The sequence below is a fragment of the Barbus barbus genome (assembly GCF_936440315.1).
Source record: "Barbus barbus genome assembly, chromosome: 32".
Lineage (NCBI taxonomy): Eukaryota > Metazoa > Chordata > Actinopteri > Cypriniformes > Cyprinidae > Barbus > Barbus barbus.
Genome location: NC_136760.1, coordinates 4,706,663 through 4,724,126, shown reverse-complemented (window position 1 = coordinate 4,724,126; position 17,464 = coordinate 4,706,663). Strand labels below are relative to the sequence as shown.

Below are 17,464 nucleotides of genomic sequence, written 5' to 3'. Positions count from 1 at the left end.
ACACAGGACGAGGCTGGGGGGAGGGACACGGTAGCCATGATACCGCACATAAAGTGCCTTGTGTTTCTGAGAACTCAGGACACACACAATGAGCCATTTAGAGGAGTTTCTTCTACACTTCATTCTCATAAAATCAAGGTCTGTAAAGCAGGTCTTCGTGAACACTCTTCTGAAACTATAGGGTCCCATGGACTTCCCACACAGCGACCATATCAAAGCTGCACGTTCATATCAACTGCACTATTTAATACAGATCAATATTTACTCAAAATTCTTAGGAACCTCAATCACTCAGTTGTAAAACCGCTATCGGCCAATGCAGATAATCAGCTTTATTATGGATAATCTGTCAGGCAAATGTATTGCTGTATTGCTACTTTGAACCTTGAACTGTGTCAATGAAACAACCAAGAGTTCAAAGCGGTTTTGTGTTAAGTAGGCTAAAGGTCCTAATTCAAATAACTTTGCTAAACAGATCTAGTCTGTTGAAACAGAAATGGACAGAAGAGTCAACAGGGAAGCAGATGCTTATGAGAAGAGCTCTCAGGAATATCATTTTAGTGGGCTCTGCTCAAACTCAATGTTTGATTGGCTCTAGTAGAAGTGGAATGGATTCTGTGTACAAAACACACCTGGCCATGGACTGAATTATACTGTCTGTACAAATGTGTAGCTGAAAAGCTGCAGAAGTCTTAAAATCACTTTCTGATGCCTCATTGAATCTTTTCCATTATTAGTTGTTCAAATCACATCATTTTTTGTTAGCGGATAGTGGCAGCTTCATTAATCTCTTTCTTAATCTCTCTATTAATAGCTTTATTAACATAGTTGAGAACTTCTATACAACAAATAGCTTATTTTTGCATTTCCACCCCCCCCCCCCCCCCCCCAAAAAAAAAATTCACAGTATTGTTTCTATGATTTTGAATTCCATTTTTAATTTTAGTGCCAAAGTAATATGACACAAAGTAATGCATGAAGCAGTTACAAAGTAATGCAGTTAATAATGCATCAACAGTTTTTTGAAAAATAAAAAATTAAAAAAGGAGTATGATTGTTTCAAATGGCCCAATAGTCAATAATGTTAGGCTTTGGCACTTGAGTCAATAAACACCAGTAAACTGAATCAATATGCTTGCAGATTAATTAAAGGTGGGGTAAGTGATTTCTGGAAGCCAATGTTGATATTTGAAATCACCAATACAAACACGCCCCTCCCCCAAAAGGGTCTTCTATTACAGTAGTGTTAAATAACAGATTGACACTAGACGTCTTGCACTTAACTGTATTTTTATTATCAAAATTATACAGCATGTTATATTAACACTAAGCAATCAGATCTGATACCACTCAGTCATGAGTCATAATCTTTTTTTTCTCCTTCTTTAAAAATGTATTTTTTACAGTGAATCTTACATATTTGAAAATACTTAAATATGGTCATATACATCCACAAATGCAAGGGAAAGCAATCGAGCATGACATATACCTAACTCTTAGGTCAAATGCAAGGCAACGTATTCAGTGGCATCCTTCTACCAGCAAAAACAAAGGAGGTGGCAGATAATTTATAGTGACGTCCATTATTCATGTTCTAATTATTAAATCGAGTAACTTGGATTTCATTGAAATACCTGAAGGCAAATGAGTGACTCATCTTACGGCACAGCTGATTCACTCTAAACTGCAAGTAACCAAGTTTCCCTATTGATGTTATTCAGACTGAAATGCTCTAATCTTGATTGATGGTTGTTATCCCATCCTACCCTCCTGAGTGTTTTGTCTTAACCTGTTGTTTGTATTGTCCTCAGAGGTTTGCCAGCAGTTTAGGGTGTTACTCTGGGAAGGTGTGGTTTGCCGTTGTCTGTGATTCAGAGATGCCAGGAATGTGCATGGCAGGCTGCTTTCAGTCCCGGCTGGACCAACTGATACAGTCTGCTGTATATAGTCTGCTGATACAGACTATTGCTCCACTGAAAGACAATAGTGTGACTTTTCTAGCTTTTGGTATGCAACGTGCTGTCCGATCCGTTTTGTTTTTCTCAAAGGTCAGATGAATGTGTCAAACACTGTCAAATGATACATAATAGATTATAGTAGAACCAATATATTGTGTGTAATAGCTGACGTCTAGGATTCATGAATTCCTCCAACAGGCTGGGAAAATAGATGGAAATCAAGTTTGTTGTCATGTTCTCTGGAGGGTAAGCAATCCCAGTGGTGAACTCTGTGTGTGTGTGTGTGTGTGTGTGTGTGTGTGTCATGAAAAACAGACACCCAGAGAGGCCAAAGGTGCATGCTTTCCACTGCAGGGAGAGTACATTCTCCTTCACCAAACATTACTGTATGTGAGCTAGTATTTCATCTCATTCTGTCTTTGTAAAGTAACTTGCTATATATTGCATATAGTATATTGCCACAGCAGTAAAATAGTGTATGAAATAATTATATTTTCTATTTAAGAATTGCATGTTTACATAATTAAAAAATAAGTTATCATTGTCGTCAGATCTGAATTGTAAATATAAATAATCATATAATATATTTTAATTAATTCAATGTAAATTATATAAAAAATATATACAATTTTATATCAAATTTAAATTGTCATTGGAATTTATGCAATGTAATGTAGTAAAATGTATTGTTTTACAGTATTGAGAATCTAAATGCCAAGATAAAATAAGTGATAATTTTGGTGAAAATGTATTTAATTGTAATGAAAAAAAAATCCTATAGCCTATTTGTTTTTTTAATTTTATTTTTAGTTCTATTCTTTTTTTATAATAATTTTTTTTGGTTTAAATCTGAGTACTTATTTAGGACCAGGTAATGTTTTATTTTTCTATAAATAAATACCGTATTCATAACTTGTAATAATGTCAACCTCTGATCTCAGCATTCATCTGACTGAACCTTTATGATGCGGTTGCTGATTTCTGCCCCCTAGTGTGGACCTTTGATAACATAATTCCTAAAAACTCATTTATGCGTGGTATTTGGGGAAAAAAATAGTTGCAACATCTAATCTTTGTACTCGGATGTATCCGGTAGAGTGTCACACCAGTGTTGTTTCTCAGCATTCCTGTCATGTATAAGTGACACAGAACAGTCACACAAATCATCCAAAGTCAACACGCCATCGTACATTTCCGCTAACAAAAGTTTGTACTTGTTCATGTTCTCCATACCATTAATTTACTACAAGCAAACAGTCTGGAAACATGTCCTCATTCTTTATAATTTCTATATTTCACAGTAATAGAGTGCTGTAGTGATGTTGTACTTTTATAGGCCAACCCGGAGTGTTGCATCACCCCGGTTCTCTCGACAACAACCCAATAGGATTTTATTTGGATTATTGCAAATCATAAGCTCTGTGACCAACAGAAGTTTATGATTCTTACAAGTTTTGTTCATCATGATGACCTTCACAAATGAACACAACATTTATGAATATTGAAGCCTAAATGCAGTCGACAGAAGTAAATATAGGCTTTAAAGTTTAAACGAACCAAACCACAGTCACATGACTTCAATGTCCTCACCATTAAGTTTCTGACAACTCTCTTTCAGTCCTATAGACATTTTCCCTGAAAGTTTGAGTTTGCAAGAGTATAATTATGAACGATGAAGCTGTGAAAGCAACTAGATGAGTTTGCATGTTTAGTGTGATGACTTTTAAAAATAATTAAATTATTTTTAAATATAAAAACCCATTCAAACACCCCCATTGACTTCAGGACAATGGAAGTGAAAGTGCTAATATGATAACTTGGTTTCAGGTGAATTCTGGGATGTTTTCTGTACTGTACTGAAGTTCACATATATGCTGAGCACTTCAATAACTGCTCCAACTTTGCCATTAAACAACCTTTATTCTTGTTGTTTTGGAAATAACGAATCACTAGAATCCTCACATTAATTCAGTCCACTGTGTCTGGATATGCCAGATCTAAACTATACAGTAGGTACCGATCATTGATCTCCATGCGATTCGGCTCAAAGTGAGCTGTGCCACTTGGAGGCAGTGTTACACAACTCCAGTAACTGGCAGTGCTCTGAACCTAGAGAGAATATTCCAGGTCTTTCTGCTTTGTTCATGCATTGTGAGAGCGCTACAGCTTGTGAAATGAACAATTGTCACCAAAGGCTCAGGTTGCTAGTTTGCCATTCGTTTAATTGTTGTCCCCCTGAAGGAGTTCAGAGTGCTACTTTACGTCCTTTTGCTGATGAGTTGCCATGTTACCTAATCACACGTTCATTAAGAGCATCGTTTTAGAGGTCATGTAGGCCGATTCTTGCTTTAAAATTCACCAGCATCATCTGCATTAATGGCATGGATTCAGCTAAAATGTAAGGCTACTGTATGTCATTTCTGTCTCTCGTTATTTTTTGCTCACATTGTGTTTGTAACCTGCTGTCTTGCAGGGAAATTCACTTGAGGTCTCTGCTTATAAGGTTGATATGGCAACGCCAGGCAGCGTTCATTAATGACAGGGATCATGCAGCAATCCCTGGATGAAATAGCCTTATTTGATAATTACACAAACAAGAGTTGTGGTCTGTCAAATGAAGGGTTGAGTGGCAGAGCAATTGCATGCATATAAGAGATATGTTGTCATGTGACTAGTGCACTTATCGTTTATTTAATAAGGTAAATATGGTTTAAAAGTTAAATATTAATTAAATATTGCCAGATTGAATTTCAAATATAATGAAATAATTATAGAAATAAAATAATAAATATAGTTAATGATTAATAAAAAAATAAATGGTATATTGTGTAATAAAATTATGAATTAAATATTTTTTGTCCATTTCTGTCATTGCTCAAACTCTAATTGGTTTAATGCTGCTAATTAAAGCATTTGTGACAAAGCAAATCATAGAGAATGACTTGTTTACAGCATTTAGATTAGCTTGACCAACTGAAAAGCAATCAGAAAGCACTGCATTTGTGCTCTTGTTATAATTAATATTTATTATATTATATAACTGTATTTTCATACACAAATCAATTTCATTTAAACCTGTTTTGTCAGAGCTGGAACAGCTTGAAACACTGCTTTCATTCCTTTTTACTTTATTTTTCAGTCGACATGTACCTTTCACATCTTTAGTTGTACGAGCACTAGTGAATTTATGTGGGCAGCTGCTAATTTGCATGGCTTTTGAATATATTTGATCCTTTCGTGTTGGCCCGTGACACTTGGCTGCATTGTATTGCTCTTACTTGAAGCGTAAGTGCATTATGTTTCGCGTGTTCTCATTTGGGATCTGCATTCATGCGTTTACAGGCACGATCTGATTATATGCTGCAAATGCCTGAAGAATGAAAGCAGGATTAGAAATCACTTCAGCAAGAGTTGCCTGCCAAGCAAATAAATAGGAATGTAAATATGAAGTCACTGCAGTTGTCGTTTGTCATCGGGATAGTCTGCTTGAAGACGTTTCTCCTGTGTAAGATTGTAACTGCTTCATTACCTCCATTACCACGGCCCATTTGCCTCATATCCAAATAAGGGGAATCGAACACGTACCCAGACATGGTCCCCTCGGTCTTACTTAAACTGCTAGCTCGCTCTCTGTCCCACTCTCTCTCTCTCGCTCTTCCTTTGGCATCTGTATTCTATCAGGAAGAATGAAAAGACCCTACTCATTAATAGGGAACGTGTTTGACGATGCATCATCTGGCCCGAATGGGAATTTTTGGAAACAGTAAGTTGTTCAAGGTTTTTTTTTTTTCCTTAAATATACTGTATTTTTCAAAAGTTTGGAAACGATGGTTTTTGATGAAGCCTCTTATGCTCACCAACGCTGCATTTATTTGATCAAATATGCAGGACATTATTACAATTTAAAATAACTGTTTTCTATTTGAATATGTGATGCAACGCATATTTACTGCAGTTTTCAGTGTCACACGATCCTTCAGAAAACATTCTAATATGCTGATTTGTTGCTCAATTATTATTGATGCTTAATAGTATTTTTAATAATGGTTCTTATTTCCAATGTTATTATTATCATGTGCTGCTATTGTACTATTGTGGTTTTTCAGGATTCTTTGAAAGAATTAGTTTGAAATGGTATCTTTTGTAACATTGTAAGTTTTTACTGTCACTATTTTGATCGATATGGTTTTTGCATAAATATTAGTTCATTTCAACATAAGATGTTTCGTAAGCAGCAAATCAGCTCATGTGACACTGAATACTAATGATGATGACAATTCAACTTTGCAGCACAGGAATAAATTACATTTTAAAACATATTGCAATAAAAAACACAATTGTAATACTATTTTGCAATATTAGTGTTTTTGCTGAGCACATACATGCAGCACTGGTGAACATAAGATACTTCATTAAAAACATTTCAAAACTGCAATATTTCCAAATTTTTATAAGTATTATATTGAATATGCCTTGGATAGATGGCTTTTGGATGATCGCACGAGGCACCGCACCTCTGCTTGTGCTTTGTTATAATTCAAGTTAGTAACTTGATCTTTCTGTCGTGAGGATGCAGAACAGGGTTTGGAGTGCAGGTTTCAGAGTGACATCATGAGAAACGGGATGAGATAACCGCATCCTGCAGAGAACCTCATTTCTCCCTAATAAGTTCCAGCTTCACACTGTCACTGTGCGCTTGTAGCTTTATATTTCTGGAGGAAATTCTGCTGTTCGCTGCTCTTAACCCTTCTGTTTTTACCCAGATGCCTCTTTAAAATCGCAAAAAGCATACTTAACATTTGAAGCATCGGGATGATGCGGCGTGACTTTTCCTAATCTTACAAGAACGGCTTATAGCAAAATGTCAAGTTGATAACATTAATCACCCATCTGCGATTAACATTAATCACACATCTACTTGGTGTCTCAGCAATCCCAGCTATAAAACATTATAATGATTTTTTCTACAAAATATTTTTGGAGACTGTAGCCATCCACTCCTAAAAGTTATTTAATTTGATTTATGCATTGCATATCAGTCCACGTGCATGTGCGTGACTAATTTGTGCTAAACCAGAGGCATAAAACTGTAATGCTATCGGTCTAAAAGGTTTTAAATAGGTCAGAGGATCATACTAGTAGAACTTAAAATTAGAGGTTCATCTCATTTACTTCTATTATTAATCTCAAAGGGGTAGTTCGTCCAAAAATGAAAGTTCTGTCATCATTTACTCTCCATTGTCAAGTGATTGAGCTCCAAATTTGTTGGGTTCCCAGTGTTATGTTCCCAGTTATGTGCAGGATACAACTTGCATAGGAATGTAAACCTGGTCAGCTGCTTGGATTGTGGATTAAATATATAATAGTTGGTAGAAATAGTAAAACTAATAAAAATAATCAATGACAAAAAAGTCATTTCAGTTGCCAAATGTACAGAAATGTGCAAGAATATGGAGTACAAAATGCAGAGTATGTTACATGGCATACACATTTCGAATAGGGTTTGTAAATGAAAGCAGAATTGTCATTTTAGGGTTAACTATCCCTTGAAAGTCAGTCTCAAAACCCGAGAGTTAAAATGGACTTTTGCACTGCCTTTTCAGCTGGAGTATAAACATACAGTACAAATAGTGTCTGATCTCTGGCTCTCTCTTCTAGCGTTTGCCTCACGCGCAGACTTTGCGTACACGTGCTGCAAGCGCACAGCCAAACACACACATTCACAAGCCAGGGAATTGAGATAAGCGATCGGAGAGGGCATCCTGGGGTTTGTTGAGACGTCCCTATGTGAAATTCAACAGGAGATTATGAAGTGTTCGGGCTCAATCTCTCTCTGCCGTTTGCCAGAACAGCACCAAGTCCCAGCAGCCCCAGTGGCCACATCCACTCTAAATCTCGCATGTGACTCTTACACAAGAAAAGCTGCGGTGGACTTAGTTTTTAGGGGCCCTGGGATCAATCGAAGGTTCTGAGGTGGATTTGCAAGGAGTTCAGTGAGTAACCTAAAGGTTTTCTAGCCATTTCTGCTTGATACTAAATAAACTTTGCATATTTAGTTGGAGAATGTAACTTCTAATGTCTGTTTATTTCTGTCAGCCAGAGTTTATTATTAACCGTAGGCTGAATATGAATCAGTTAACAAATTTGCAAGATTTTCAATTTAGACGTAATCTCTATTTAGTTGAGTCTTGAGATTTGAATAGGTTCCCGCTGAGCTCTGAGTGAGGGAGACTATCAGCAATCATTGTTAAGTGTGCAGTTTGCTGAACGGATTTAGGATCCCCCTGTGGTTCAGTTGAATTGTGGGAACTGGCCTCTCTATTGTCACTCAGTGGTGGAGCCGTTTACTGTCTCTGTATGTGTCTGACAATAACAAAGCATTTTTTTCGGGGTCTTATGGGTGTCAGACGTAAGCAGCTCTAGCATGATGGGCTTTGTTTCTCAGTATGGCAACAGCGGTGAAGTGATGGACGGTCTATTCCCAGCATTCCTTATCGGAGGTTAAGAACTGAAAATCCCATTCAGTACAATCGGGAGAATCAGAGTTCTTCCAAGCTTTATAATGGACGTGAATGGGGTTTAAGATTTTGAAGCCCAAAAAACTGGATCCGTCCATCATAAAAAGTGTTCCACGCTGCTCTGGATGTTAATAAAGGCCTTTTGAAGCAAATCAATGCATTTGTGTAAGAAAAATATCTATCATTCGACAGTTAACGTAAGCTAGATATTACAGTTTATAAAGTTTTAAAGATGAAGAGTTAATTTGCAAAAACCATACTTTCAATGAACTTTAATTTAGTAAATTACCCGTATTTGTTTAAGGTATTATTACTTAATCAAAACAACCCAACTGATTGATTGATATTACTTGTGAATGTGCAATAAAAAAAAAAAGTGATTTCTGAGAAAAAATAATTATCGTTTTTTGCAAATGAACTCTTCATATGGATATTTTTCTTCCAAAAATGCATCAGTTTGCTTCAGGAGGCCTATATTAACTCCCTGGAGCCATGTGGAGCACTTTTTATGATGTATGGATGCAGTTTTTTGGGCTTCAAAATCTTAAACCTCATTCACTGCCATTATATAAAGTTTGGAAGAGCCAGCACATTTTTTAATATCAACTCTGATTGTATTCATCTGAAAGAAGAAAGTCCTATACACCTAGGATGGCTTGAGGAAGAGTAAATCATGGGGTAATTTTCATTTTTGGGTGAACTATTCCTTTAAATTACAGTTAAAAAAGGCTATAAAAATATAAGTTTATCCCAAACTAGCCTCACATTTACTTGTCTAAATGTAATATTTATGTATTTGAATTGCATATAAAATTTCCATCCAATTGGATTATACAGATTTAACATTAACTTAATGTGATGCATATGTCAGTCAAATGAAGCAGGTTTATGGCTAAACATTTGAGTTGTAATTTTGTTTTCATTTTTTAATATTATTTTTTAATATTTTAAAAATATTATTAAAAAAGGCTTATTTGTTAAGAGAACTACAAAAAGTATAAACGGTTTAGATAAAATAAGGTTTCAAAAAGTTATAAAATAAATTAAATATAAAATGCCTCATATATTGTTTAATTTGATCTACTGAAGTCGAAGAACCAACATGTTCTGAAGGTTAAGCACCTTCATTGACCAATTGTTGTAAAAGGCTTTAAAATAGCATTTTAACATTTTTATGTAAAGTCCTCAGGGTCAAGAGACTAAAAAACTCACCTAAATAACAAAACCAAAAGCCAATATTTGCTACCAAACATAACAAACACCTGCTGTTCTGACAAAATAGGTTCCTCGCATGTTGCACGTAGTTGCTCCTGCCAGGTGCGTACCGCACGGACAGTATTTTTACGTTTGACAGCTGGAATCTCGTAAATGAGACTGAACCATAAACAGTCACGTTTACAGCAGCAGAGAACGCTAAAACTGGAACTCTGCCACAAGCTCTCGAGCTCGTATCGCTCCGGTCATGTTTCCATAAGTGATTTTTCTCAGGAAAAAAACAAAACAAAACAATATTCCATGCATACACTTCTCTTCATGCTTTCTGAGGCTGGGTTAGGATAGGATACTGGATAGCAGGAATAATTGTTCCACTGTAGAGTGCTTGATAAGTGGCGTGGTCCTTATGCAGGAACTACTTTACGTAACATTGCTGATACAGATTTTCTTATCGTGAGAGAACCAAAGATATTTGTGTTTCAGGCTATCCAAACAGAATTATTTGATGTGTAATTGGCCGAAGCCAGCATTGTCTGGAAAAGAGGACAACACTCACGCAAAATATTTAGTCCAGTTGCAAGATAAGTTGTTTAACAGACCTGAATGTCTCCGGTCTGAGAGTTCATTCTTTTGGAAAGTAATGATTATAAGTTCTGTGAAGTTCTCCATATTGTGGCTTGTTCTTGTGGAAACCTTATCAAAGAGTAGCTGGCACGACTCTAACCTCAACATATGATTGTTCTTGGCAGAATGTGTGTCACGTTTGATTAATGCATTGAGGAAGTTATTTGTACGTCCCTCAGGAATATGGCTGCTGTATAGTCTGCTTTTAACACCGTGAAAGTGGGGGCGACTGTGAGGTTTTAGCTTTAACACAATAACTGGGATTTATTGGCAAGTTCACAAGTTCACCTTTCAAACAATGTCACATTAGTTTAGTAGGCTTTCACTGCAGAGGCAAAGGCCCTGATATACTCCTCCTTCGCTCAAGGGTAGGAAAATGTTCAGAAAACTGTTAGCAAACATCCCAGCGCCATCCACACTGCCGAGAGCAGCTTTTAGATGAATATGTGAATATGTGTTGCATGTTGTCTCAATAACAAAATAAACACAACAAACATTTCAGCGGAGAGAAAAGATACTGTTATGTTTTTAATTAAAACGTTAATTGAAATTGGAAAATCCTATAGAGGTCAACCAAATTAAGAGAAAAAAAGTTGTCTTAGATGTCATAAGATGGTAAAAGATAAAGTATAGTTTGCTTAAAGTAGGTTTTTTTTTTTTTCATATTTCTTCCTTTTTCTTTCTTTCTTTGTTAGAAAGAATTATTCTTCAGAATCAGAATGAGCATTATTGGCCAAGTATGTTACACATACAAGGAATTTGTTGTAGTGACAGAAGCTCCACAGTGCAACAGAAAGACAGTAACAGGACAGGACACAGATGATAAAAGAATAATATACAAATATCCAAATAGGCAATGTACAAAGCAGCAAAAACACAATATATAATATAGACAACTATGTATGTACAGGTCAAGTATGTGCAAATTAGAAATGAGAAAATTAGTGAGTGTGGTGAATGGATAGTGTATTATAGTTGTGTGTTCATGAGATGGATTGCCATCTCATGGATTTCTTTAACTTATCAGTAAAAAAAATCACTTTCCCTTTTTTCCCCTATTATAATTAGCTATAATTTTCCTGTGGCATGAAATAAATTTGTTTTAGATTTTTTTTGGATACAGTTGTGTTTTAATTAAAATATTGTAAATGGAAAATCCTGCATCAACATCGGCAATTAAAAAATCCATAACTCCCAACAGATACATACATATCTCATATACACACTGGTCCCGATTTGGCTCCTCTTCACTGTAACCCTAGACCACTCTGTTGTAGCAAAACGCTACACTCATTCCAGCTGAACCTCTTCATCTAGCCCGTCTGTAACAGCTGCAGCGATTGGGTCACATGAGACCTTGCTCTCAGTGTGCTAGAAGGAACCTCGGGTCACCCCGTATCGACTGTGAGGATCCGTGCTGAGTCATTATGCCCAAGGGCTGCTCTGCGTGAATGAATCAAGCCCACTTCCAGTCAGTAGCAACACTGACAGTTTGCGCTTCATTAGTGGTAGCTTAATGCGCAGCGTTACAGTTAAGGCAAGATACGGGATATGACGGGCTGTGAAGTAAATACACTGATTAGTTTCGTGTCAGGTGGGCTGTGTCACTGTTGTCGGGGGCTTTTTACAGAGTGGGAACAGAACAAATGAAAAGAGGACTTGATTAATGTGCAAATTCTGCTTTATCATGCAAATGAAATGTTCAGTCAGCTGAATTAGATTTTAGATGAGGTGAAAGCAGACAGCATCTTGTGCTTAAATGTTTGTAGCCCTTTATTCAATACATTGCTTAAAGGGGATAGCTCATCTGAACATTAAAATTCTGCCATTATTTACATGTATCTCTATGTAGTTTTGTTTTTCTATTTTGTTGTTATTGTGGTATTTAATTGTACTTTTTGTTGTGTTGTCATTTTGTGTTTTGATGTCTTTGTTGTTTTGAGATGTTTTGTTGTCTTGTTTTTTTTGTGTTGACTTGTTTTCTTGTTTTTGTTTTCATTTTCTGTTTTTGTGGTGTTTTGTTGTCATTTTGCGTTTTGTTGTGTTGTGGTATTTTGTTTTACATTCCATTTATTTATTTTAAGGGACAGTGTACATTAATAAACATTCATGCATGTAAATGTACCCAAATTAGCCCGAAGGCTAGTTTTCATTGGTAGTCCCTTTCCCAGATGTTATTAGGCCTAAAAACTAGAGAAAGAAAAGAAACAAATTAGAAGAACAATACCATCAAAATACAACCAAAAAACTCTCTAAAATACAATTAAACTACAGATTATAAAAAATGACAATAAATAAATAATAAAAAAGGTCAATCTAAAAAGCAGCTTATCAAGATTGATAAACAATATTAATGTTCACGTTGTTGATAATGAAGAAGTCATTTCTTAAAATGATGCTTAAATGAGTTAAATGATATACATTCTCTAAACCAAACAAAGTTTTTCTGTGGAATTATGCAGTCAGCTTTAGCTACACCTCTAGGAGGAGATAAACATGCATAATCTTATGAACTAAAACAGTTTTAAACTTGATGTTTTCCCAGCTGAGCAAGTTATACGTACTTCAAATATGACAAAGATGAAAACAAAATTTTTTTTATCGAAAATGAAGTGCTTGTTTGTGAAATAATTCCGATGGTTTTACAACTATCAAATGTGTATAGACCCTTTTTCTGTTAGTAAACATTGTGACGTTTTTCTGTGGGCGGAGCTTAGCTGGAGGCAGAAAGATTCCAGTTTGTTAGCTTTTTTTTTTTTTAACAATAACTGGAGTAATTCCTGCATATGTAAGGTAGCTCACTGTCCCAGACCGCGATTGTTATTTGAAAAGGTTAACTTTAACGGACCCAAACTCACGGTGTCTATCTAGTCATGAAGATGTGTATATATATATATATATATATATATATATATATATATATATATATTTCAATGTCAGCAGGCAACTATTTTTACAGCTATTATTCCAGCCACAATAGAAATGAGGTATAAAGTCATAATATTTCTTTTAAAACGGGCTTCCATACTAAATTGATTTAAAGTGAGTGTTATGTAATTATATTTTGCATAGTTGTTGTGCACCCTTCAGTTTGGCATGCGTTTGAAGCCAGTAGGGACTGGACGTGCGGAGTACTGTACTCAGCTGCTGCGTGTCAGTCATTCTCAAGGGATTCCGGCCGTTCCTGCATGTCTGAGACACACTGACCCTCCCAGCTAGAGTTTCAGCCCTTGTGCTGGACCATCAAGCAGTGACTCTCTCTACAAAGCACCTGCTGGATTAGTGGCTATAGAGAGCCCAGAACAGCACAGGGTCAACGATGAAGCTTTGACAGACTGAGAACCAAGAGGCCCAAACTGAGCCAACGGGATTCTCATGGCCTGCGTAATGAATGTTTTTTTTGTTTTTTTTCCCCCAGTGAAATCTGATTTAGATAATCATGACATAATGACATCAGACACTGAAGTGATTTCATTTAGGTCCTGGTTAACATGATGATAATAATGCAGCTGAATTTGACACATTGATGGTTTGTTTGAAACCAGTGTTAGATTACATGTTACGAAAATGTTACCAAATAACAAAAGCGAAGTTCTGCCCAGAGACTGTCACCACCTCCATCTTCACAGGGAAGTTAGAGGAGACTCACACACCTGCTAGCGCTGTGGTTAGATGGGGACATGCCAGTGAGAGAGAGTCAACGCTTGAGCATTAATGTCAGTATGTCTAGAGCCACACATGTTCTGCAGCACTGAAGCATGCCAGGTTATTACTTTCCTAAGCTGACAGTTTTAACATGAACCAGCTTGAAACCATCTAGAAATGCTCTAGTAACCACTCAGATCACCCCCAATATATACAATATATAGCAAAATAGTGAAAAAGATCTGTAGCAACAACCATCACACTTAAAAAGATTGATTCTTTATTGGTATCTGTGGTTCCATGAAGAACATTTTCATTGGACAAAAGGTTTTTTATAGTGAAAAAAGGACTCTCCGCACTAAGTGCAGGGTTTCTTTGGGTATTATTAAGGTCTTAAATTCATAAGGTCATGGCATAATTGATGTAAGCACTTTGAAAAAATAAATCTTCCTCCAGTATTTTTGTCTTGTTTTCCAATTCAAATATCTAACCATCCTTAAGCCAGGAGGATACAATTACTTGGGAGGAAAAATGAAGATATGAAGTTTGAAACTGAACTGAATAACACTGAGATTATGCTTAAAACAAGAACACATATCTGGGCTGTGAAAACCTGATTTCCCTTTGAATTAATTTGATTTCTGAGTCCATTAGAAGATATGTGTTCTTGTTTTAATCATGAACTCATTAATTTAGATACGTTTCTCAGAAAACAAAACTTCTTATGTCATGTTGCTTCTCAAGTAAATGTATCTTGATTTAAGAATCTTTAAGACATTTGCACTGGAAACAAGTCAAAGTTACTTGGGAAGAACTTAACTTTTTTGCAGTGAGATTAGAAGGTACAGTAAAAGTTATTACCATATTTTAGTGTTTAGGGTCAGAGCTATTCAACCCATAAGCTATTTTTCTTTTTAGTGAAATGAATAAAAAAGTAATGGGAATTTGTTATGAACCACTTATACAACTTAAAGTGTGCTCCCTAGACATTTAGAGAACATGTACTCCCTTTAATTTATTCCTTACAGTTTCTTTACTTGGTCTTAAAAAGTCTTAAATTTACCTTCATAAAAAAATGGTTCTTTTATGAACCTTTCACTGACAGGTTCTTTAAGGAACCAAACATGGTGGTTCTGTGGCATCACTGCGAAAACCCTCTTTTGAAACCTTTATTTTTAAGAGTGTGGCAGCAGCTTTTGCGTTGAGAATGAGTGTTAGACTTCAGGCAGCTGGTGAACGTGCAGATTTTAGTCCCTAAGGTCCAGTTTAAGATCTGACAAAAGCAGACTTCGCTTTTATCGCGAGCAGAGCAGGAAACCCATCCCATTAAATAGTAATTATAAAGGACCATGGCTCTACAGCTCAGGGAGGGGCTTCTGAGGACTGCCAATTCGGCAAAATCATTTTTCAGATAAGGAGACGGTTTGCTTAGTGCTGTAGTTTAACGTTTCGGAAACAATGAGGCCCATTTTACAGGTGCAGTATTGAAGTCCTGCGTGTTTCTACATCAATCAGTGGTGGATAACAGCCTTAGTACTGTATTATTTCATGCCCATTATAGGTGTTTTATCCAGCTTGTAATGCAATTAATACGTAAAGAATAAACTATGGCACATCATTGAAGTATGGAAAATTAATACAAACCTTGCGTCTATAGAGATGCACCATAAGTTAGTTTGTAAACATAATGTTGTGTTGTTGAGTTGATGCATTCAACAAAGCACTTCATAGGCATACAGTTAAAGAAGCGAAAGTCTGTCAACCAGTGAGAATAAACGTCACGGTGGTATAATTTATGATAATGTGCAATGACTATGTAAGTCCATTGGTTATCTGAGCTGGGCTCGGCTCTAAATAATGTTGACTCATGAATTGACCAATAAAAGTGACATGAAATATTTAGAGATCAAGTGTTGTAGTTGGTCGGCAGCAAACCACAAAAATGTTTGCCTTTGCCTTTTAAGCATACTGTGATGACATGTTCTAGTATACTAGAGCAGGCTTTCTTTTCTTGATTAAAACCTCATAAACACGGGTCCTGACAGTTTCAAAGGAGAGTTGCGTCATTACATAAGTCCTCATCTTGAGTTTTTTGTTGCGTTCTCTTTGTTTGAAGTGAGAAAAATGAGAAACAGGGCAATTGACTTGCTAAGCACTATCAAGAATCTTTCATCCTGGTTGCTGTGGCAATAAGCTTCTTTATCCTCGGTAGCGAGCGCAACACTCTCTGTGTCCAATTAGAGACGTTTCTCATCTCCTCCTTGAAATATTGCATCTGCTGTATGATTTTCTAGGGCTCAGGAAAAATGGCATTATAATTTTTTTTGCTGATGTATATACAATGTTTATGTGAGGAAGAAAAATATGTTTATTAATGTATTTATTAGCTTTCCTGTAGCTCAAATAGTAGAGCATGGTGCTAGCAAACGCCAAGGTCATGGGTTTGATTCCCAGGGAAAGCAAGAGCTGATAAAAAAAAAAAAAAAAACTGTAACTTGAATGCAATGTAAGTCGCTTTGGATAAATGCATAAATGTAAAACTAAAAATATAAAACTTGATTAAAAAAATTAAAAAAAAATAATGTATTTATTATTGCCTTTTTTATGCAAACTGCATGCTATTTTTTTTCTTCACTACATTTTTATGTGAAAAAGTGACAGCTTTTTGACAACATTTATAATGTTACAAAAGCTTTCTATTATATTAAATGCTGTTCTTTTGAACTTTCTGTTCATCAAAGAATCCTGAAACAAAATAGCTGTGATGTGTTTTCCACAAAAATAATAAACCGCTTAACTGTTTAATAATAAGAAATGTTTCTTGAGCAGCAAATCAGTATGATTTCTGTCTGAATGTGAATGTGCAAACTGGAGTAATGATGCTGAAAATTCAACTTTAGATTACATTTAAAACAATATTCAAATAGAAAAGTTTCGTTTAAATTGTAATAATGCATTCAGTATTACCGTTTACTGCATTTTAGGTCAAATAAATTATCTTTGCGAGGAAAAAGAGATTTCTGCATAAAAAGCTTTCAAAAATATTCAAAATTTGACTAACCCCAAACTTGTGAATGTGGAATATACAGTCAAAATGTTGTCAGAGCAAGTAAAAATCTGAAACTACTGTAAACACCACCTTACTTGCACTGGTTTTGTTCATGCATTATAAATAACCTAAGTGAAAGGTCTTCAAGGTCCTGTGCTTCGCTTTGCTTCAGTTCAGAGCACCTGCTATCCGCCTGTGTCACGTTGCATCGCCGCTGAATCCGTTTATCCAATGAGAGTGGTTTAAATGTCATCAGAGCCAGCGCCGTTTGGGGAGAAAGGTGGCAAAGAAGCTGGGTCAATGGTTTCAGAGGAAGGGCACAGACAACAGCTGTAATGACTTTCCTGGAATCAACTGGCAGAAGTGCAGTCTGGGATCAGTAATGGTGAAATAATGGCTGCTCACTGCCTCAAAGCTAGGAGTAAAATCACCGAACCGGTGCTCTTTTTCAACAA

The 17,464-nt window shown here is 36.0% G+C and overlaps 1 protein-coding gene across 1 annotated transcript in view; it reads left to right on the top strand.

Annotated features, from left to right (window-relative positions):
* LOC306852123 (1-phosphatidylinositol 4,5-bisphosphate phosphodiesterase epsilon-1-like) overlaps nt 1-17,464 on the top strand; it is a 71,697-nt gene that overhangs the window by 11,067 nt on the left and 43,166 nt on the right. The window lies entirely within an intron of this gene.